This window comes from Mesoplodon mirus, assembly GCF_964341445.2.
Source record: "Mesoplodon mirus genome assembly, chromosome: 7".
Taxonomy (NCBI): domain Eukaryota; kingdom Metazoa; phylum Chordata; class Mammalia; order Artiodactyla; family Ziphiidae; genus Mesoplodon; species Mesoplodon mirus.
This window is the reverse complement of record NC_138983.1, coordinates 42,882,658-42,904,645: the sequence shown is the minus strand read 5'-3', so window position 1 is coordinate 42,904,645 and position 21,988 is coordinate 42,882,658. Positions and strand designations below refer to the sequence as shown.

Genomic DNA, 21,988 nt, shown 5'->3' with positions numbered 1-21,988 from the left:
AAAAGTCCAGCGGGTAAAACAAAGACCAATATGTGTACATGGAATTTCCCAACACGATACTGTTTCTGAGATGCTAGGAAGATTCCATGGTAAATTCTCTCACCTTCCCTTAATGTCAAGTGCAAAGATTTTCCATCATCCATGAGTGAGGAGGCTTATGAAGCAAGTGCTGTTGTGAGTAGATATCCCATGTTTTCTGATACATATTGCAGACTCTCTGAGTATGTGGTTGAGATGAGAGGGGGAAGACGGCATTGAGATCCTAGAGGTCTCAGGAGTAGAGGGAAAAAAGGGACAGAAAAGGAGAAAGCTGAAGGTGCCAGAGGTACATTTCCCTGACTCCATAATTTAGTCAAGGCCTTGTCCTGCCCAGAGTGTTGTTCCTTCCAGTAGCTAAGATTATCTTGAGAAATAGTTTTCTTTTACCATCTTCTCTCCCACACTGACTCACACTGTGCTGCATACTCCACTCTTTGAAGGAGCGTTGAGCTAATTCTTCTGAACTCTTAAAAACGCCCAGCTCATTTTCTGCTCCCACACTAGGTATCATTCAGTTTAGTGCAAACCACAGGGAGACATTTTCTCCTATGTGTAGAAACCACTGTACACACATTTTACTTTATTCTATCATCCTTTAAAATATTTAGAGGGAAAAAAAAAAACCCAACAGTGGTCTCTCTTAGAGGTCAATGAAAGGAAGATGGAAAATGTTGGAAATTTCATGTATGTTTTCTGTGTAAATTCAATATGGAATGGTCACCAATAGGGCAGGAGAGAAGGATTGGGGAGTTAGTGTGTAGGAGGGTGTTTTTAAAGGAAATCTCTCATTTAAACCATTATAAATGCATCCCCTTTACGAAGTAAATTTAAATCCTCTTTTTCCTCAACTGCATTCTGTTATTCGGAATAGAAGTATGGTATGAGCAGAGATAAATGATATGGAAGGAAAGAGTCTTTTCCTCAAAAATAAAAATTATTGAAGTAGTTATAGAACAAATCACTTTGTCACAGAAAACCCAATAAGTGATTTTCACACCAAAATTGCTGTCAAGAAGGCAGAGTTTTGAGGCTAAGATTAAGCATAAACCTAGAAAACTAGAGAATTAAAAAAAAATGATGAGTGAATAAAACTTGTGAATGAATACGTGGATGAATAAATGAATAAAATGGAAAGGTAACTTGGGGGTTATCAAATCTCCAAAGGGCTTTGTTGTTGTTTGTTTTGCTTGGTTTTGTTTTGTTTTTATGAAGTGGAAACTGAAGCAACTTTGTAGACTTAGGTCAAGAGACCAAGGAAGAGAGAAAAAAAATTAAAGATGCTTGGGGAAAGGGAACACCTCGTGTAGAGTTTTGAGATAAAACAATTACAGAAAAAAAGGAAAGAACACACTTTTTTCACTTACACTTCATAATTAACCAGTTGGCATATACTGCAGGCTTCATCTTCACACCATACCCGGCATCTGACCATTTCTTACCACCCCCTCTATTTACTACCCTGGTCCAAGCCACTGTCATCTTTTACTATGAAAATTACACTAGCTTCCCACACTGGCCCTGCTTCTGTCCTTACGAAAACCCTCCCCACCACCCAACCCAGCCTAACCATATCCAGTCTCCAGACAGCAACCAGAATAATCCTGTCAATACAAACATCTTTTTTATCACTTCTCTGCTCAACCCATCTCCCTGAGTAAATCTAAATTTCTTATAACGGTTTACAAAGTCCTATATAATCTTCTCCCTCTGTTATTTCTCTGATCCCATCACTTACTTCTTTCCCCCTTCCCCACTTTGTTCTGCTTGAAGACACCAGGCATCCTCCCACCAAAGTGCCGTTTGCTTTGCCCATTTCCTCTGCCTTCAGTGCTTCCCCACAAAATATCTTGAGAGATTACCTCCTTTAAATCTTTTCTCAAATGTTCCTTTCTCAATATAGCCTGCCATGACCACCCTGTTTAAAAATGCAACTGTGACCTCACTCTTCCTACCATTTCCTGCTTTTATCTTATCCACCATAATTTATATTTTACTTATTTGTTTTATTTACTGTCTTTTTTCCCAGTAGAATCTTCAAAAGAACGTGAGCTCTACGAAGCCATGATATTAGACTGTTTTCTTCACTGCCATCTTTCCAGTGCCTGTGACGTTGCCGAGCTTATTACAGGTGATGATATTTGTTGAATGAATATATGCGTAAATGAATGAATAAAATATTCAGGGAAAATATTCAGGTGGGGAGGAGGAAAGATGAGCAAGCTCATGATAAACGACATGAGATCTCTCAAAGTTGGAATGATAATCAGTGAGAGTAGAAGGGGTGGAATTTGAGGTTTGTGAAAGTATGGGTAGAAAAGTGAAATAGCCACTTTGGGCAGGAAGCTTACGGAGTAAGCAAAAAATATAAGGAAAATGATTGGCAGGTAAAACACAGAAGGTTGTACAAAAGATCCTCATTTAAAAAAAGTATTTGCCTCTCTTTCATATAGCCCCATTCTTCATACCAAGCTGTCCCATTCTGACATTGAGGATTTAGATGCTGATTAGACTAAGATGATAACGGTAACCCATTTTACTCATCAGTTTCAGCCAATGATCATGGGAGAGGGTATTCTGGACATTTCTAATGAATTTTTTAGTCTTATTAAGAAAACACTGGAAAACATGGTCCCTTTTTGCTGTGGACAGTTGTTTGGATGTGATACCTGACAATGTTATAACCATGCAGCAGGCATGAGAGAAGTTAAGGCAAGGTTCCAAAAAATGGTGACATGGAAGATTAAAAGAACATAGGTCCTAGGCAATGTCTCTGAGCCACTGAATTAGCCTCTTTAACCTCAGAACTTATTTTTTATGTGAGATTGGTTTCTTTATAATGTAAGCCACTCTGAATTAGATTTTAGATTCTCTAATGCCAGCATCCTCCTACCTGTTACCTTGCTTCATTACTTTCTCAACCAAGGCTGAGTCCAATAAATTCTAAGGTTGTTTATAACATTTACTTATGCCTAGGTATTTATAAGTGTGTGTGTGTGTGTGTGTGTGTTTATGAAAACCCTAAAGAAGCAAGTTACTACCAAATACTTTATCTTACCTAACCATTTGTATTCTTTTAAATAGTGTTCCTTTTTTATACATATTATTGTATATAAAAAGTGTGAGAGTCTTCATAGAATTAGATTTGTATAGAAAAAAAAGAGGGAGATAGGTGGGGTAAAACAGAGTATTATGTTCTCAATAATCCACATTTAGAGAATGCCTAAACAGTTGGCCCTTATAACCATGGTACAAACACTACTGTTCACTTATCAGAAGCTATGGTAACTGTAGTCACAACTAGGGCAGTATTGTGATTTATAAGATTTCAGATGACCAAAATATATTTTCCATATACATTTGGTCTTTCTCCACCTTTCCTGGCTCACAGCTCTAAAAACTCCTAAGTATTTCCTAAGTATTGAGAGTGATAAATGTGTCTTCTGTGATATTAATGAGGTGACTTTTGGAACTCAGCTAAGGATGGGGCCTGGTTGCCAGTGGACCGAACTATGTGATTACAGGGTTAGAACTTTCAATCCCACCCTTTTGACCTCCAGGGAAGGGAAAGGGGCTGGAGATTGATTTCAATTGCCAATGGTCAGTGATTTAATCAATCATACCTATGTAAGGAAGCCTCCATAAAAACCCAAAGGACAGGTTTGGAAACTTCCAGGTTGGTGACTTGTAGAGATGTTCAGAGTGCAGTACCTGGAGAGGGCCTGGAAGCTCCGTGTCTCTTCCCACATACTTTGCCCTATTCGTCTGTTCCATCTTGTTCTGAGTTCTATCCTTTTACAATAAATCGGTGATCTAGTAAGTACAGTGTTTCTCTGAGTTCTGTGAGCCACTATAGCAAGTTTATCCAAGCTGAGGAGGGGATTGTGGGAACCTCTGATTTATCTCCAGTCAGTCAGAAATGCAACTTGGACTTGGGACTGGCTCTGACTTCCAAGGTAGGGGTCGTGGGAACCTCCAGTCTGTAGCTGGTTGGTGACAGCTGTAGGGGAGGGCAGACTTGTGGGACTGAACCCTTAACCGGTGGGATCTGATGTTATCTTCAGGTAGGTAGTGTCACAATTGAGTTGAATTGTCAGACACCCAGTTGGTGTTCAAAGAATTGCTTGTTGGTGTGGGGAGAACCTGCCCATAATTGGAACTGAGCCCAGGAACCCAAAATAACCTGTTATTATCTGTTCAGTGTTACATTCTCAGACTGATTAACTAGTGGGAACTATCACAAGTCCAAGCACTTACAAGGAGTTAGATAAAGTTTTTGGTTGCATGTGTTTGCAGAATTGGTATTGGCTGGCATGGATTTGCCAGATATTTCCCTCAGTTACCTTTCATGTCACTAGACTAGGAAAACATCAAGAAAAACAAAGAAGAGACAAATGAAGAAAACAAAGCTTAGTGTCCCTATGTACTTATCCATTACCTAGTCAGTTATAGATCCACATAAAAGTGGTCCTGGCTTTACTCAGTGATGATTTTGGAATTCTCTTCCAGGCACCATCCTATTTCAGCCGATTATAGCAAATTTAGGAGCCAGTTTTTGTTTCTCAGTTCTCCCTTTCTTAGGAGCCAGTTTTTGTTTCTCAGTTCTCCCTTTCCCTTTGCCTCCCTGGCTTTGGACAGGATGTTTCCGCCTTTAGTTTTCAATCTTGACTTCGGTCCAGTCATTGTCCTCACTTTCCCTCTGTACCAGTACAACCTTTATAACAGCTCTGGGCACATTCAACCTTGTTCCTGTGTTGGTTTACTCAAACACCAGGCTAGACCTTTGGTCTCCAGGCAAAGTTCGGATCGAACACCTACCCTAGGTGATATCTTTAGCGATCACCCAGAAACACAGTTTCTAATTTTAAGATGTTTGAGGCAGAGTGCACACACTACATTTTATTTTTCAGATTTATTGACACATTACCCTTAGGATCATCCTACTTTTGGATCCTGACAGTGATAAAGTAAGGAGGGAAACTATGAAATATATTTGAATCGCATTTAAAATATTGCAGAAATCTTTTCTTATATCATTTAATTTTCTCAACAAACTAAGTAATGTAATTATTATTCAGATAAGGAATCTATGGCTCAGAGAGCTTCCCAGAGGGGGCTTCCCTGGTGGCGCAGTTGTTGAGAGTCCGCCTGCCGATGCAGGGGACACGGGTTCATGCCCCGGTCCGGGAAGATCCCACATGCCGCAGAGCAGCTGGGCCCGTGAGCCATGGCCGCTGAGCCTGTGTGTCCGGAGCCTGTGCTCCGCAATGGGAGAGGCCACAACAGTGAGAGGCCCGTGTACCGCAAAAAAAAAAAAAAAAAAAAAAAAAAAGAAAGCTTCCCAGTCTGGCCAAGGCCCCATAAGTGCTAAGTCACAGAAATGGGGCTAGAAACCAGATGTCTTACCTCCAGATATCATGCTGCTTATTAACGCCTCACCTTTTTCTTCATTTTATGCTGAAAAAACCCCCTTATCTAAATAATCTGATAACCCACTTGAGAGACTGAAAAGGTCACACATGAAAGTATCAGTGTGTACTTAGTAGAGTTAGGTTTTGAGCACCATATAAACTTATTTTTTCAAAGGTCAAATTTGACTACACAGGGGCCGAGTGGAATAAATCACCCTCCAGGCCCCCACCATTTCTCTGACAGGAGTTTGCATATACACAGGCATAGCCAAAAGTCTGAAGGCTGTGAAAGAGGCATCTCTGAGAAGATCAGCGTTGATGTGTGGGAGACTGTGTGACAGCAGAAGACAGACAGGATGAAGTGGCGGGGTATCTTTAGCCACTCTGAGGTGTTACAAAGAGAGCTGAAGGAAAGCCCAAGTCATCCTTTCAAGTCAAACTGGTCAAAGGAGAATTCTAGATGTAAGCAGAGGGGAAGTTCTCATGAGTGAATCTTCAGAGAGGAAGAGTAAGGCCAAATCGAGTTCATTATCACAGAGTAATATTGCAGAGGAATTCCCCACTCCAGTCTCATCCTTCTGCTCTCTCTGTGCCCATACATAAGTACACATATTAGAGTGGTTTACTACGTGTTCTGGCAGATCTTGTGGTCTCCGTGTACAGAAAAACAGCATTTGCCCAGACTTGAAATGTCAATTTGATTCATTCAGAGATTTCAGATTAAAAACAAAAACTGAGCACGATCAATAGGCCCAGAAAATAATGTCAGAAATGAATATAAGTTGCAAAAGTATTTGAGAAGCTGCCAGGGAACATAGTACTCTGTCCTTTATAAAATAAAAGGAAGGTAGAAGTTGACAGTTGGGGAAGCGATGCAAAAAACCAATTCAAGTGTAAAGAATCAGCTATATTGACCCAGTAATTCTATTCAGAGGAATTTATCCTAAAGAAATAATTCAACAGAAGCTTGAAGGCTTCTTTGCAAAGATTTTTCCCTTCAGTGATATATAAAATGGCAAAAACTATACAAAACAAGAAAAAACAAACCACTGGAGAATAATTTAATAAATTACAGCGTAGCAATATTATGGAAATGTGTTAAATTTTGTATTGAGTAAAGCCTTTCATTTAGCTTCCAGAGAACTCCCAAAGGTTGTATTTTAATCTCACTTAGGATAAGAACTTGTTTTCAGATATGAATCATCTTAAGTCATTGCCTTTTCATTGTGTACTTTCCTTCCACATTGCTATTTGTTTCACAATCAGTAGAAACTCAGGAAGATACAGATTTTAAAACTAATTCCAAGGTGCTTTACAAGCTTACACAACATCCTCAATAGGGAAAACTTTTCAGGGAGGAGCAGAATGTTGACCAGAAGGAGGGTCTCCATATGAGAACAGTATCAGCCAAAAGAAACATTGCAGTAGCATTAATTTAAAATTGCTGGTTGCTGTCTTAGGGTTGGGGAGTTTTCAGACAAAATAATTTATTCTTCCTAAAGACTGATGAGTAGTTTTCCAGCAGGAATTTTTCCTAACATTATTGTGCATGGAAACTGGAAAAGCTTTGGAGTCAGACCAAGCTGGGTAATAATGACAGTGAGAGCCAATATTTACTGAACCCTTGGAATAGACCAGACACACTCTATACCAGTTTACTGAGTTAATCATTGCAACAGCCCTTTGAACTAGGTACTTCTATTATCCCTATTTTACAAATGAGGAAGAACTAGAACACGGGGAGATTAAGTAACTTGCCCAAGGTTACTGGATTGGTTAACTATGATGCATATTATCACTAAAATGCTGGGTATAAACACTAACTGGGCCATTTGTTGGGCTATTCTGTCTTTAAATTTTAAATAGCTTAAGGTACACAGGCAAGTGTGCTATTTTTCAAATCTTTTCATCTTTTTCCTGATCTCCTGGCTTGAACCGCTGCCTTTGCTTTTTTTTTGACCCTTACTACCCTAGAAGATTGGAAGCCTGATCCCTCTTCAGTGTTGACCTCCATTACAATTTGCCCTTAGCAACTTGGTTTTCTCCATCTGAGAGCCATTGGAGCCCACACCTCCATGCTTCTCTATGGAAGCAGATTTGCTCTGAAGCTAATGGGGAATCAGGGCCCCTCATTCACAGTAGTCCCTTGCAAAGCCCTGTTCCCAGTTTTGTATTCACATTTTTCAACCTTTCTCTTAAATAGAGACCCCCCCCACCCCGCTGATCCCAACTGCATGAACTTTAAGTCTCACAGAACTTGAATCTACCCCTGCTTCCCAGAGTTTGCCTCCATCTCATAAGGATATCATAAACTAGCTGTGTTACATTAGGAGACTTGCTGATGCTTTCTGAGTTACAATCTCCCTATCTGCAAAGTGGAAATGTTGGGGATCGGTGAGGTAATGTATGAAAAATTCTTGATCTTAGTAGGTGCCTATTACTGTTATTTTCCTACCTGTCATTCTAATAACTTCTGTGTCCCGGCAGGTTTTCCCCAGACAGTTCTGATACAAAATATTTTGTCCTGTTTTCTCTACATGTCCCCTAATACTTATGAAACTGTGAGTCCTCCTATGGGATATGACCTGTATCTTCTCCGTTAAATCCTGTGGGTTAATGAATCTTTGATTTTTAGCACCATCCAGACCTGGCTTACATGCTCCCACATGCCCTAGCTTAGGCTGCTGTGATTTAGGCTGGATTTGAAAATGATCTGGAGACAGGTGATGTTCTCTTTATTTTATCTCAGCTTGTCACCCCTGTTAATCTCAAATAGAACCCTATTCTCTTTCTTCATACCCTCATTTCAAATTATAACTAGATATTAGCTTGCTTACTAGTTTATGATCTGTCTTGCTCATTAGCCTGTAAACTTCATGGGAGCAGGGTCTGTTCTTTTCACAAACACCTAGCATGGGGCCTGGCATATGGTAGCAACTCAACAAATGCTTTTCTGCATGCATGCAGCCACGAAGATGGTAAAAGCAAGAACATTTATCAAAGGTGAGGCAGTAATATTTATGCAAACCTGACTCCAACTAAACCGGCTCTCCCCTTCTGTTGTACACAGATGGTCATTCACCAGTTCTTCTTATCTCAACAGGGTTGTTTTGTTTGTAACCCTCCTTTCTTCTTCTAGTCCTCTTCCTTCACCTTGGTTGTTCCCATCTCACATCCACACACAAAACTTTTCCTTCTTTTTTCTATTCCTCTATCTCTTAGGCTACTGAGGAACACACAGAGTGTTTCCAAATATTGCAAAAAATCTTAGTTCCCATTTCTCTCAGCTTTTAAAATCACTTGATTTTGTTAGGACCAAGATGAGGTAGTCGAGGTAGTCGAGGGAGGTTGGGGAGTTCCTGGTCCCTGTATGTATGTGAGGGGTGAGGACTGGGCGAGGGCATGCATACTGGGACAGTTACAGTTGCCTAAGAGTGGGAATGGCACCCAAAGAGAGGGAAGCAGTCTCAGCAAGTCCTGGGTCTGCCAGATTGTGCTCTTACATGAGCTTCAGGAGAATCATCTCCACTCCATTATACTGGCCACAAGGTATTAATCACAGGTCTATGTCTAGGGCCTGCCTGTCCACTTTCCTTTTATTCGTCATCCCATTGTTTTAATAGTATCATTTTAATAGAGGAAATTATATTTTTCCTGGTCTTAGGATAATGTCTTGTGGTTTATCATAATCACATATAATTACAACAGATGTATTTACTAATTTTGCCATTTCTAAGCAGATTCCTCATTGTTCAGTGTCTATCACAATAAATCTAAAGTGAGATTTAATTTCATAATGGTAGATAACTAAAGAAACATTACATAAAAATGATGCTATAAGGTCTTATCTTCAGTGTTTAGTCTCTTGTGTTTCTTAAGTACTTATTATGTACCAGATACTGAACTAGTAGTTGCGTGGTGATCTAGAAATTCAGGAGTTTATAATGATAGAATGTAATAAAATAATGTATACAGTTATACAGCATCATGTATATTACATGTATATTCATATATAGACATACTATACATATATACACAAAATACCACACATATCTCTATATAATCATATACAAATACACACATATAGATAGATATACAGTAATTCTCCAAGTTTATCTAAATGCATTGGGCTTTAGTTTGCTTGAGATAGGCAGTACATCATGGTAATTGAGTGTACTGGCTTTGGAGTGAATCAACATGGGTTTGATTCCTAGCAATACTGCTTACTCACTGTGTGATTTTGGGTAACTTATATAACTTCTCTTAAATTTCATCTCTGGATAATGAGAGCAATGCTACTTAACTCACAACACTGATGTTTTACATGGATTTTAGCATTTATTTTCACAAAGACACTATGAGGTTGGTACAGTTATCATCCCCATTTTACAGATAAAGAAACTGACTCACAGAGTGGTTAAGTGACTTGCTCAGACTCACATGGTCAGAGGGGGCAAAGTCAGACACATACCTGGACTGTTGAACTCTAATACTTGTACTCTAGAACATTAGATTAAAGAAAATAACCGAAATTGCCAAAGGGATGACTAAAAGAGAAAATAAAACTCAATTTAAAAAAATCAAGGAGAAGCTAAAGAATAGGAAAAGGAGAAAGAGGAAGCATATGTGCCAGGCGCTGTTAGGAGTTTTTATACATTGTCTTATAACATCCAGGGGCTTCCCTGGTGGGGTAGTGGTTGAGAGTCCGCCTGCTGATGTGGGGGACACGGGTTCGTGCCCCGGTCTGGGAAGATCCCACATGCCGCGGAGCGGCTAGGCCCGTGAGCCATGGCCGCTGAGCCTGCGCGTCCGGAGCAAAAAAAACATCCTTACAACCCTGGGAAGGGGTAGAGATGACCTTTTTAAAACGAGAACTGTAGTTCACATAGCTGATGCATGTTGATGTTGCAATTCAATCTAGGTCCTTCTGATTATAAATAATACACTCAGGCACATATTGTGCATCCAGATTTGTAGCATAGTGCTTGGTTCTGTAGTTGGCTTTAAGAAAAATACATTTCACAGCCTCTGAGCTCAAGGAGCTTAGAATCTAATGGGGATGACAAAAATGGATACTGTAAACAAGAAGAGAACACTACATTCATGGTGAAGGTAACAACACCTATTGTGTGGGTGGCTAGAATGGAAAGATCCTAGGACTACAATGGAAGATGTCATGGCGGACCTTGAACCTCACCTGGCCTGTGAGACTGATGCTTGGTACCTTGTGCACAGTCGCTGTTTGTTGAATGCATAAGTGATAAGCAGAGTTAGTTAAGTGAAAAGACATAGTTCTTTTTCTGTTACCTTTCCTCCTCACACAGGACCTATTATAACTGAAGGGCTTAGCTTTCCCTTTCATCCCTAGAGAGAGGGCAGGGTGCAGAGAGGGGAGGAGGGCGAAACCAAGAGGGGCAAACTTACTGCCTTGCCACTTAATGCCAGGTCAAAAACTACATCTGTGTCTCAGTGCCCACAACAGTGAGTGGAGCCTGTTAGGGCTCAGTGAAGAAATGTGCTGAATGAAAGAATAAATGAATGAGAAAAAAAGATGGATTATTTCAGGGAAGACCTACAGAAAAAAACATGACAACCAGGATCCATACCATCATGTTATCCTTTCTTTGAGGCCTTTCCCTTCCCCTCTTATGTAACTATTTCCTTTTCTGTGCCCCTGCAGACTCCCCTACAAAGACTTAAACCTCCTGCAACTCTCTACTGACATTATTTCCTTACGTCTCTGGCTCTACTAAGAGGAGGGGAGTTATCTAGGGGAAGGAAGGTATTGTATTCATCTTTATATCTCTAGTGCCTAAAATATCAGCTAGCTCAGCAGACAACATGATGAATAATAGGTTCTCAGCAAAGAGTACCTAATTATTATTGTTGTTTGGATAATAAACATCACTGAGTAGAGAACCTTGCTTTCCTATGACTCACGTCTGCCCAACTTTCCTCTTTCTAACTTGTTTTTCTTGCCTGTATACAGCTTACATCTTTCTACCTCTTGTATTACCGACTCCTTTTCATTCACTACGTTTAATTTTGATTCCATTCTCCATAAAAGTGTATATTGCTCCCTTGTGTCTCCTTTAGTGAAACTGCCCCGGAACCCCTTTTTGGCATTTCTGCCCCCTCCTGCGGGTCTCTGCTGCCCTCTAGGGGGCCTTGTTCATCACATACTTCTCGGGACCTAGTTTGGTCGGCACTTGGCAGCACAGACCTTGGTTGGGATTGCTGGGTTTATGGCAGGGCTGCCAACCCCCAAGGCTCCTATACCTGCTTCTGCAGCCCCCAGTTTATAAACTTGTGGCTGTCTAGTATAATGGGTTTAGGAATATGAACCTGGGGCATAAGCAAGCAAGGAGGCTGGCAAGAACTGAAACCCACCACAAGTGGAGGTTTTGAGGAGGTTGCCATGGGATCTCAGTGCTTTTGGTACCGAGAGGATCCTCAGTTGTGAGTATCCCACCTGCGTTTTGCTAGTTTGCATATTATGTCAAAGTTTATTCTATGGAATCCAGCATCCGACTAATGAGAGTGTTCTACCTGATAAATGAATGATGATTTCCATCTTTGCTTGGGCCTCTGTGATATAACGAACTTCCTCAAAGAGTTGGGGCCTCGGACTTCTCTGGTGGTGCAGTGGTTAAGAATCTGCCTGCCAGTGCAGGGGACACGGGTTCGAGCCCTGGTCTGGGAAGATCCCATATGTCATGGAGCAACTAAGCCCGTGCACCACAACTACTGAGCCTGCGCTCTAGAGCCCGTGAGCCACAATTACTGAGCCTGCGTGCCTAGAGCCTGTGCTCCACAACACATGAAGGAACTGCAATGAGAAGCCCGCACACCACACCAAAGCATAGTCCCCGCTCGCTGCAACTAGAGAAAGCCTGTGCGCAGCAACGAAGACCCAATGCAGCCAAATACATAAATCAAATTTTTTTTTTTTTAAAAAAGAAGAGTTGGGGCCTCACTGGGTTTTTTTTGTTGTTGTTAAAGCCCAAACCAATATCTCATTACCATGTCCAGTGGTGATGACTCTTAACTTTATCTAATTTGACTTCTCTGTAACATTGGAACTATTGATCACTCCTTCATGTGTGGATCATTCTTTTTTCTTTTGTGTTATCACTTGTATCTAGGTCTCAGATGTACTTAATACTAGTATTCAGGAATTCTTTGTCTATTTATCAGACTTTCCTTGATCTAGTCCATGGGCTCTGCCCTATGCTTTTCCAAACTGTACTTCAACCACCAAACTCTTTTGATTTGCAGGCCAGTTTTTCTAGCAGCTTCTTGGATTTGTTCACTTAGATGTCTCTTAGGATTTTCATGTTTAATAATTCCAAAATGGAGCTCATTTTTCTTCAGACTTTCTCTCCTTTACCTTACCATCTTTGGTCCCAAATTTCTGCTCATTTAGTCTGATTATCATCAAATGCGAATGGCTCCCCCAGCCCTTTTATTTTAATGTCCCTCCTGGACTTCTTCGCTGATTTCATGGGGCATAGTATTAACATCTCCAAAACTTCACACTTGATTTTATCCTTCAAGCTTCTCCTCCCCAAGTCTGAATTACACAGTCCCAATTCTCCCATTTATACAGGCCAAAAACCTAGGGCTCATCTTTATCTTTAATTTTTCTCTTTCCTTCACATACAACATAACAATGATTAAGTCCTATCGTTAAACCTTCTACTTGAAACCATCATAATCTCTTACCTAGCCCATCCCAATGGTCTTCTAGCTGATTTCTCCCTTCTCTTCTTTCCACTCCATGTTCTATTCTATCTGTATAAACCAGAGGGATCTCTTTAACATATTAATCTCATCATGTAACTTCTCGAACCTGCCAAAGCTTCCCATCATATTCAAGACAAAGTCCAAAATCTGTACCTCACCTCTTCGGATCTCCAAGTGCCCATCTACAATTTTCTCTTACCATCCTCTCACCTTCTTATTTTATTCCACGCACAGTGGACTTTCCTTGTCCCCTAAAATGACAATCTGATTCCCGCCTCAAAATCTTTTCACTTGCTGTTCCCTCTGCCTGGAACACTTACCCTCCACCTCTCCGATCTTTATGTATCTTATTTTCTCTCTTCATTTTGCTCTCTGTTCAACTTCTTCAGAGAGGCTGTTATGACACCATAACTAAAAATGTCTAAAATCACTCCCTATCCAGCCCACTCTAGCTCTTCACCTTTCTTCGTTATTTTAATAGCAGTTATACCTATATGGAGTTGTATTATGCATTTGTTTACTTTTTATTGTCATTCTCTCTGACTGCAGTTGAAGTTCTGTGAGGGTTGAGATTTTGTTTTCGTTACCACTTTATCCTCAGAGAGAGAACAGATCCTGGTACACAGCACATTCTCAGTGAATAATTGCTGGGTGTAGTGGTGAACAAAGTTAGGGTATTGAAATGTATTCCAAGTCCTCTGTCACATAACTTTTGCTTTATCTTCAATGGGACCATATATATACACACACACACACATATATATATGAAATATATATAATGTGTTATGTATTAGTACTTTTTTATAGCAGTAGAATAGTTAACGTAATGTAGTTTGGTGGTAATTTGTCTAAATAAAACTTTCTTCCTTTTAGAAAGATGTCTGTAAAAAAACTATAGCATTCAAAACTAAGACAGAATTTTTCTGTGTACTATGGAGAATTCATAAAGATTGAAGGTATGGAAGAAATTAAAAATTTTTATTACAGAGATAAGAAATCACACACATTATAATAACTTAAAGGGTCTCTATCTCATGTATATACACATATACACACACACACACACACAAACACATACATATCTCCATCTAAGTGAATGGTGAAGTCATTAATAATGGGCTATATATGTTTAGAACTTCTGTGGACTAGATGGTGAATAATGGCTTTATAAATGGCATAAGGTGGATCAGGTAAGAAGAGTGAGGACGAATTAATTTCATGGTCAGTAAATAATCTGTAGAAGCAGCAGAGTACAAGGAGTGTTTGGGGTCCATGCATGAAGCAGCTTGATTTATGCAGAAGATTAAAGCTTAGGAGGAGAACAAAGTATGGTTGAAAAGGTAAGAAAGGTAACCTGAAGACATTCTGAAGAACTTTGAATTGTCAGTAGTGTATTTTTCAACGTGTGGGAACAGAGGAGGTGCTGACTGGTTTTGAGCTGGTCAAATGTATTGGGTTTATCACTATTGCAATAATTCAGGTGTACAGAGATAAGGTATTGGATTGTATAGCAGTTGTGGAAATAAAAATGAAGATAAAAATGTTTTAAAAAACATTTAAAATAGCATGTAATGTCTCAATAGCGTCTAATCTCTAATTAAATATGTTCAAGTTAAGGACAAGGACAAATTAAGCATGGCTAACTTTTTGATGGTGGGAAGTAGCACTTGTTACATTTAACAGAAACACAGAAAAAAGAAACCATTATAGAAGAATCTATAAAAGAGTGATTTTTGGATGTGTTGATGTTGAGATGATGCCAAGTATGAAGATGGAACTATCCGATTGTCATTTGGATAGTCAAAACTAGAGCTCAAGGAAGAATATTTGAGACTTGCAAGTACAATGACGGCTGAATTCTCCAAAGAAGAGAACACAAGGAGAAAGGAGCCAGAGACCATGGACTGACCTTAGTGAACGCAGACAGCTAGGAGACAGGAAGTGGCCCCAAACAGCCCTGAACTCTGAACCTCTGTGTCTGTTATTATCTCTTGCTGGAACTTCTTCCCCGACCTAAGCAACTCAAACACTCCTACTTATCTTTCTTTTCAATGTTACCTCCTTTGTGAGTTTCTTTAGTATATCACTGAGAGTTGAAATTCTATAACTGATCCTCCCTTTGCAGACCGACAGGAATTGTTTTCCAGCTAAGGAGTAATGGAGGATATAACAGGGCACAGTGCAGGGGGCATGAGGAGTTTCCCGGAGTCATGGGATCAGATCAGCTCAGTCCCAAGCGAAGTATACAATCTTAGAAAAATTATTTCATCTCTCAGAATCTGTACAAATTAAATAACATATTACATGTAAGATCAAAGAGCACATTGAAGGAGCTTGTTCTCTTCTTGTATGTGTGTATGTGTTAGGAGTTGTTGGGAGGAATGCCAGACAAATGGGGGCAGGGCAAATGACTCAGGAAAGGTAGAGAACTTATTTTAGCCAAGAAATTAGAGAGAAGGATACTCCATCTTTACAAGGGAAACTAGATTACTAGATTTGAGGGAGGAGAAGGAATTGTTAACTCACAGAATTATGCCTGAGCCATACTCTTTTCTGGTATGTTCTGCAAGAGGTATGACTCGCATGCCCCAGATATGGTGTAGCTAGGCCAAGCAGGGCTAATGCAAATAAAAGGAACATTTCTGGAAACAGAACTTTGAAAAAAAGGCTTAGTTTACCCCACCCTGCAACAATTTATATCAGTTAACCAAAAACATTTAAAATTCAAGTAGTAACAAATGAGACCACTAACATCACATGCAAATTAAAATTCTCTGTAATTGCAGCATTCAAGAATATCAATTCATTATACAAAGGGAGTGTTTTAGATGCAATTCATCAAAATCATCCAGACATAGCCTTTTATAGCTCCACAAATATACTTCAATTATTGCAGAGTCAAACCATTTAATTAATCATTTCAAAGCATTTCTCTTCCACAGAATTAAACACCTGAAACATATCATTCATAATACTACAACCCACCAGATCTAAATCTTCTTAGCATTTGCTTTCTACATGCCCAGTGAGAGACAGAAATACATTTAAATGGTATATCGTTAGGCAGTGGTAGAGCAAGACTTGAAAAGTTGACTTATTATCTTGGAGAATGAACTACCATTGAGTGCTGATTCACCATTAGGGAAGGGACTAGGTCTTCACCAGAGACTAAAGAAGTGAATTTTTGCTGCTCACGCAACACATATTTACTGGAGAGCTTGTTTAAAAAGGCACTGTGTTAGTTGCTGGTGATGGAGACATAGAAGGCAATGCCTACAAGAAACTTACAGTCTACCAGGGAGAAAGACACAAACTAACACTGTAATACAACTTGAACAGTTCTATATGGAGTTCTGTCAGGAGATCCAGAAAGTCCAGGGGAAATACAGTTTATAAAAGAGGTGTTATACTTGGGTTACGAATTGGAGGGTAAGAAGGTGTTTTCTAGGTAAAAGGATGAGAGATAAATGCAGATATTAGTAGAGGAAGAAAGAATAGAATGTATACAGCAGGAGTATGACAAACAAAGAAATGACTGAGGCATGGAATATTTGGGGAACTATGTGCAGGCTGGCATTGCTAGCATATGTAATATGTTATATGTGTTTGGAGGAGCACTAGTCGGGGGAACGTTGGCGGATTGGTGGAGCAGCTTGGTGGCTGGGCCTCAGGTTGAGAAGGTCAAGTCTTCAAGGGCCAGGTCTTAAAGGGCTTTGTGAGCCATGTGAAAGAGTTTATGATTTTTATATTTTAAGGCATGTATACCTACTAATTTGAAGGCTGGGTAGTGTGATCAAATTTGTACTTTAGGATGATCACTCTGGCAGCTGCTGGGACAGGGTGTACATCAATAACAGAGATTTAGGACATTTTGTCAGTAGTTCAGACAATAGGTGACGGGGTCCTGATCCAGGGTACTATCATTGAGAATGCAAAAGATAAGGTAAAATAAGTAGAGAAAATGGTTGAGGAAAGTGAAGAGTCAGGAATGACACAGGGCTGGGCAAGTAGGTTGAAGGTGTAGCTTTTATCCAGAGAGGAAATATCAGAGGAAGAAGAGCCTTCAATGATAACTTTTTTTTTTTTGAGAAGTTTTCATTTTATTCAACGTCGATTTTTTTTTTATATGCAAGGTAATTCCAAACTTGCTGTTGGGGCAATAAGTATCAAGTATTAAAACTAGTACCAGGTCTTAAGTTGCAGAAATATATACTCCGAGATAGTGCAACAGACCCATTTTTAAGGCAATGAGAATTGTACATAGTTTCTGACAAGTTCTTTCACTTAGCACTTTCACAAGTGATGATGAAATCATTATTTAATTTCTTGGTCAAAATAATACTTTCCTCTGATGACTTCTGTCTCTTAGATGTTGTAATTATCCAGGATGTCAAACACATTTAATTCCAAAAATTTGATTTAAATATTTGCTTAAAGTAGGTACTTAAGAAATGTCTGGTGAATTTTAACTGTATCTAATCAGTTTTAAAAGAAACCTTCACCATCTCAAACAGTTTTAAATTGGCAACTTTAGAAATAGTCTTCGTTTGAAGAAAGGGAATAAAAAGAAATAAAAAATAAATCATAACTGAGAAAAACTCAATCTGAATCTGCCTTTAGGAGACATATCCCATTCCTGGAGCAGTTTAGTTCAAGTCAGTGCTGTCTGCCTTATGCAGACATTTTAGCCAAGAAACTGAAATGTCCTTCTCATGCATTCTTGCTCTGATGACCAAGCCAGATTGGCTTTGGGCCGTAACTGGATTATAACTCAGCGGGGTGTGCTAGACAGTGGCTCTAAGACTCACAGAAAGAGAAAGTAGTAAGGGAAGCGGTTAACAAAAGAAAATGGGGCAATGAATAATCATTTAGTTTGTCGAGGAAGTTAAACAGGAAGATATCCAACCTAAATCAAATTACAGTGATGATGACACTTTCTCAAGTCTTTCTCAATCCTGACCTTTTGTTGATTCCTACATACAAACTCTTTACTACCCTTTCAAATACAGTCTTAGTGCTTATAATTTCTGATAGTGAAGGCCGTGGACTGCTTGGATTAGAATTCAAGGTCCAAATCCTTTCCAGGTAACTGTCCTTGGGCAATTGGCTTTACTGCACTGTCTCTCAATTCGCTCATTTATAAAATGACGCTGCTAATGTTACGTACTTCACAGGGTTGTCTTAAGGATTCAATGAATGTTTATGAGGCACTGATAATAGTGCCTGAAACATTGTAAATGTTCAATAAAAGTAAGCTGTCGTCATCAGCATCATCACTGGGGTTATCCTTTTCCTACATCCTGTATTTCACCTTCTCTTTTCTAGGTTCTGCCTGTTTAAACTTTTGGCGGGAGTGCCTACAAGCTTGATTTTAAATCCAGAAGCAGTGACTGCTTGACCCCATCCTCGGTGTCCTTTCTTTTCCCCCTCCCACCAGCAGACCCCAGCCCCACCTCACTTGCACTGAGCCCCAGATATAAAGTGCTGCAGAATCTAACTCACTAATTTTCACTGAAGTGAAAGGCTACCTGCCCCTTTATCATGCTTTGTTCCTCTCCAGAAATGATGTGACTAAGCATGTGACAGGGCAGACTGGCTTCTGATTCCAAAGGTCAAGCTTTATTTTTATTTATTTTTATTTTTTATTTTTTTGTGGTACGCAGGCCTCTCACTGTTGTGGTCTCTCCCGTTGCGGAGCACAGGCTCCAGACACGCAGGCTCAGCAGCCATGGCTCACGGGCCCAGCCGCTCCGCGGCACGTGGGATCTTCCTGGACCGGGGCACGGACCCGTGTCCCCTGCATCGGCAGGCGGACTCTCTACCACTGTGCCACCAGGGAAGCCCCGAAGGTCAAGCTTTAGAGAAAGCCTTAAGTTTTAGTGCGTTTTAAGGCTAAAGTTCTTAACCGCAACAGTTGAGTTCAAACCCTGGGTTAGCCACTCACCACTTTGGGCAAGTGTCTTCATCTCTCTAATCCTCATCAGTATAATGGGCACAGTGACACTTTTGAACAGGTTTGTTGGAAGAAATGAATTGGATTAAATAAATAGCACTCATGGACACTTGGTGCATCCTCAGTAAATGGAAGATCTTGATAGTAGTCAGTTTGATTCTTGAAGACTGAGCACTGGGAACATGACCTATTGGATTTGAAAGGCATTTCTGGTGGCAAAAGTGAGTGGTGGGAGAATATTTAGGCAAGGCTCCTCTACGATGTATGAGAATAATATGTATGTTATAAAAATCCAGCATCCATATTCTAGGGAATAATACTGCTTTTTCTCAGCTTTTATATGCCATACCATTTTTATAGGAGTGGAAATGTGATCTCAACAATGATGAGAAAACCAACAGGTTTGTATTAGGAGTCTTCTTCAGTTGGTACAGCTGGGAATCAGTGCATCTCCTGTTAGCGCTGCTTCTGCAGAAGTTTGCCTCAGGCTGTGTGCATCAAATTCTGTACAAGCCCACAGTGGCAGTTTCTCTATCACTGCTACACAAGCTGAGGGCATCTAGAACCGAAATGCTGTCTATCTACCACTGGAGATGCCTAGAGACCCCCGCCTGCCACCTGGTGGCAGGAGAGGGACCTAGTCCGCTGACTGCTGGGGGGTGGGGAAGAGGGTTGTGGGACAAGGAAAGGAGGAAAGAAGGGGAGAGTCTGGGCCTTCGCTAGCATCACTGTGGATGGTTAGAAACGCCCTGGAGTTGAAAGGCTGTCTGGTCCTTTCAGCCCACAGGTTGCTCTCTGTCTGGCACCGTTCTCCCCAGAGAAGCAGTCACAATGCAGTATCTGCACAGTGACTACAATTAAACGAAAGCCTCTGGAAATATCCAAGGGGAAATTAGATAACATGTGCTTTGATACAGGGATTTGGAGTTTGAAAGTGAAAGAGACAGGCAAGACATCAGAAGTCTGCATCTGCTGAGCTCCCATTCGACACATTAACATTCTGCGGATGTGTCTTTGCAAGTTCTTCACTGAAGTCCGTTTGCTCAGTTTTTCTCAAGTATCATCAGATATTTCCAACATCCTTTAGATTAAAACAAGTCCTAAAGTTAGACTCCTGTTGTGAGTGGAGGTTGAGATCGATTTTTTCTTATATTTTCATTAGTTAACTATCGAAAGAGAAAAGTGCTTGCTAGTCCATTTGGAATGGAGCATTTGGTTCTCGTTGTGCTGTGCTGGCAGCCACTAGCTCTGTGCCTGGAGGAGAAAAGCCTACTTTTGCCCTGGACCATTCTTCAGCGATTGGCCTCACACTTGGCTGTACCCAGTGGCTGGATAGCCCCTGAGGGACGTGTCCGCAGTTCACTTTGAACTCAGGTTCTCTCTCATTTCCCTCAGATGCTCCTTCCTCCCCACCCCCCAACTCCCGCAATGTCACAACGTGTCTGTCTGAGTCAGAACACGCTCTCCGGTGTGCCAGACTCTCACCAGTGAGTCAAGTGGGCCCTGCTTCCCTTAGTTTCTGACCAGGACTCTGGTGGGATCCAGAGTGAGGTGGACAGGACATAACCTAGGGAGAAGTTGAGATGGATGGTGTAGCACAGTGGGGCCCTTTTATACTTTGAGGAGCTAAAGTAGGGCCTCAGTAGGGCTTGATCTCTTTTTTATCTCCTGTGCGACCACAATGACAGTTTACTGAGTTCCTGCTCGGATCCAACCTCGGGATGATTAAAGAAATGTTCTTGCCTCAGTGATCTCTGGGGGAGAGAGAGAGAGAGAGAGAGAGCGCGAGAGAGAGAGAGAGCGAGAGAGAGGGGGAGAGAGAGAGAGAGAGAGAGAGAGAGAGAGAGAGAGAGAGAGAGAGAGAGAGAGAGAGACACATTTGACCAGAGTAAAACCTTGGAGAATGTCATGAATGTCATGGAACCTCACAGGAGTTTTGTGTGGAGAAAGCCAAAATCTCCTCTCTTTCTGCCTGAGGCAAGATATCTTTTTGGGAGTGCTGTGGTCAGTATTTGTTCTCCAGATCTTACAGAGGGTGTATGTTTTCCATTGCTCCTGTAATGAATGACCACAAACTTAGTGCCTTCAAACAATACAAATTTATCATTTCACAGCTCTGTAGATCAGGAGTCCAACATGGCTTTCACTGGGCTAAGATCATGGTGTTAGCAGGGCCTCATGCCTTCTCAAGCTCTAGGGGACAGTCCATTTCCTTGCCTTTTCTAACTCCCAGTGGCTGCCTTGACCTCTAGACCCTCCCTCTATCTTCTAAGTCAGCAGAACAGCATCCTCAGATCTCTCTGACTGATATCCCTGCCTCCTTCTTATAAGGGCCCTTGTGATTGCGCTGGGCCCACTTGGATAATCCAGGATAATCTCTTCTCAAGATCCCTAACATAGGCACGTCCTCAAAGTCCCTTTGCCATGGAAGGGAACATCCTCATAGGTTCCAGCAAGTGGGATGTTACCCTGTTGGGGAGTCATCATTCTGCCCACCACAGAGGACATCCATGGTGATACTGTACCACTCCATTACCTCCTCTGTTCTATCCATGCCATCTAAGACTGAAGAAAGTATCTTTATTTGGTTGCTCTTGCTTTTGTTCTTATGGCAATTCTATGTGAGGACCACATACTGAAATTCTGGCCAATTCATATCCCAAGGCCTTTTCACATCTCCTGTGCGTTAACCACGCGCCCCCCCATTTGGCACTGATGCAGTTGTTTATTTGGACCTGAGTGTAGAGGAACGGTGGCTGATCTGATTGGATGTTGGCTTCAGGGAGGCAGATGTGTTATGCCCCACAGCCAAAAGGGAAGAGGGTGGAAGAACATTTTAGAG

At 40.8% G+C, this 21,988-nt stretch overlaps 1 protein-coding gene and 1 long non-coding RNA gene across 4 annotated transcripts in view; one reads left to right on the top strand and one right to left on the bottom strand.

The window, feature by feature from the left end:
- GRM5 (glutamate metabotropic receptor 5) overlaps window positions 1-21,988 on the bottom strand; it is a gene marked incomplete at its 5' end in the record, with an annotated part of 526,560 nt that overhangs the window by 21,566 nt on the left and 483,006 nt on the right. The window lies entirely within an intron of this gene.
- The window catches only part of LOC309808321, a 141,104-nt gene that overhangs the window by 20,669 nt on the left and 98,447 nt on the right, over window positions 1-21,988 (top strand). The window contains exon 3 of one of the 2 annotated variants that reach the window (XR_014294733.1): window positions 2,069-2,167. This is a non-coding gene — a long non-coding RNA (uncharacterized lncRNA). Of the gene's footprint in view, window positions 1-2,065; window positions 2,168-21,988 lie in introns of both variants that reach the window. The other variant, XR_014294734.1, reaches the window with a different exon arrangement.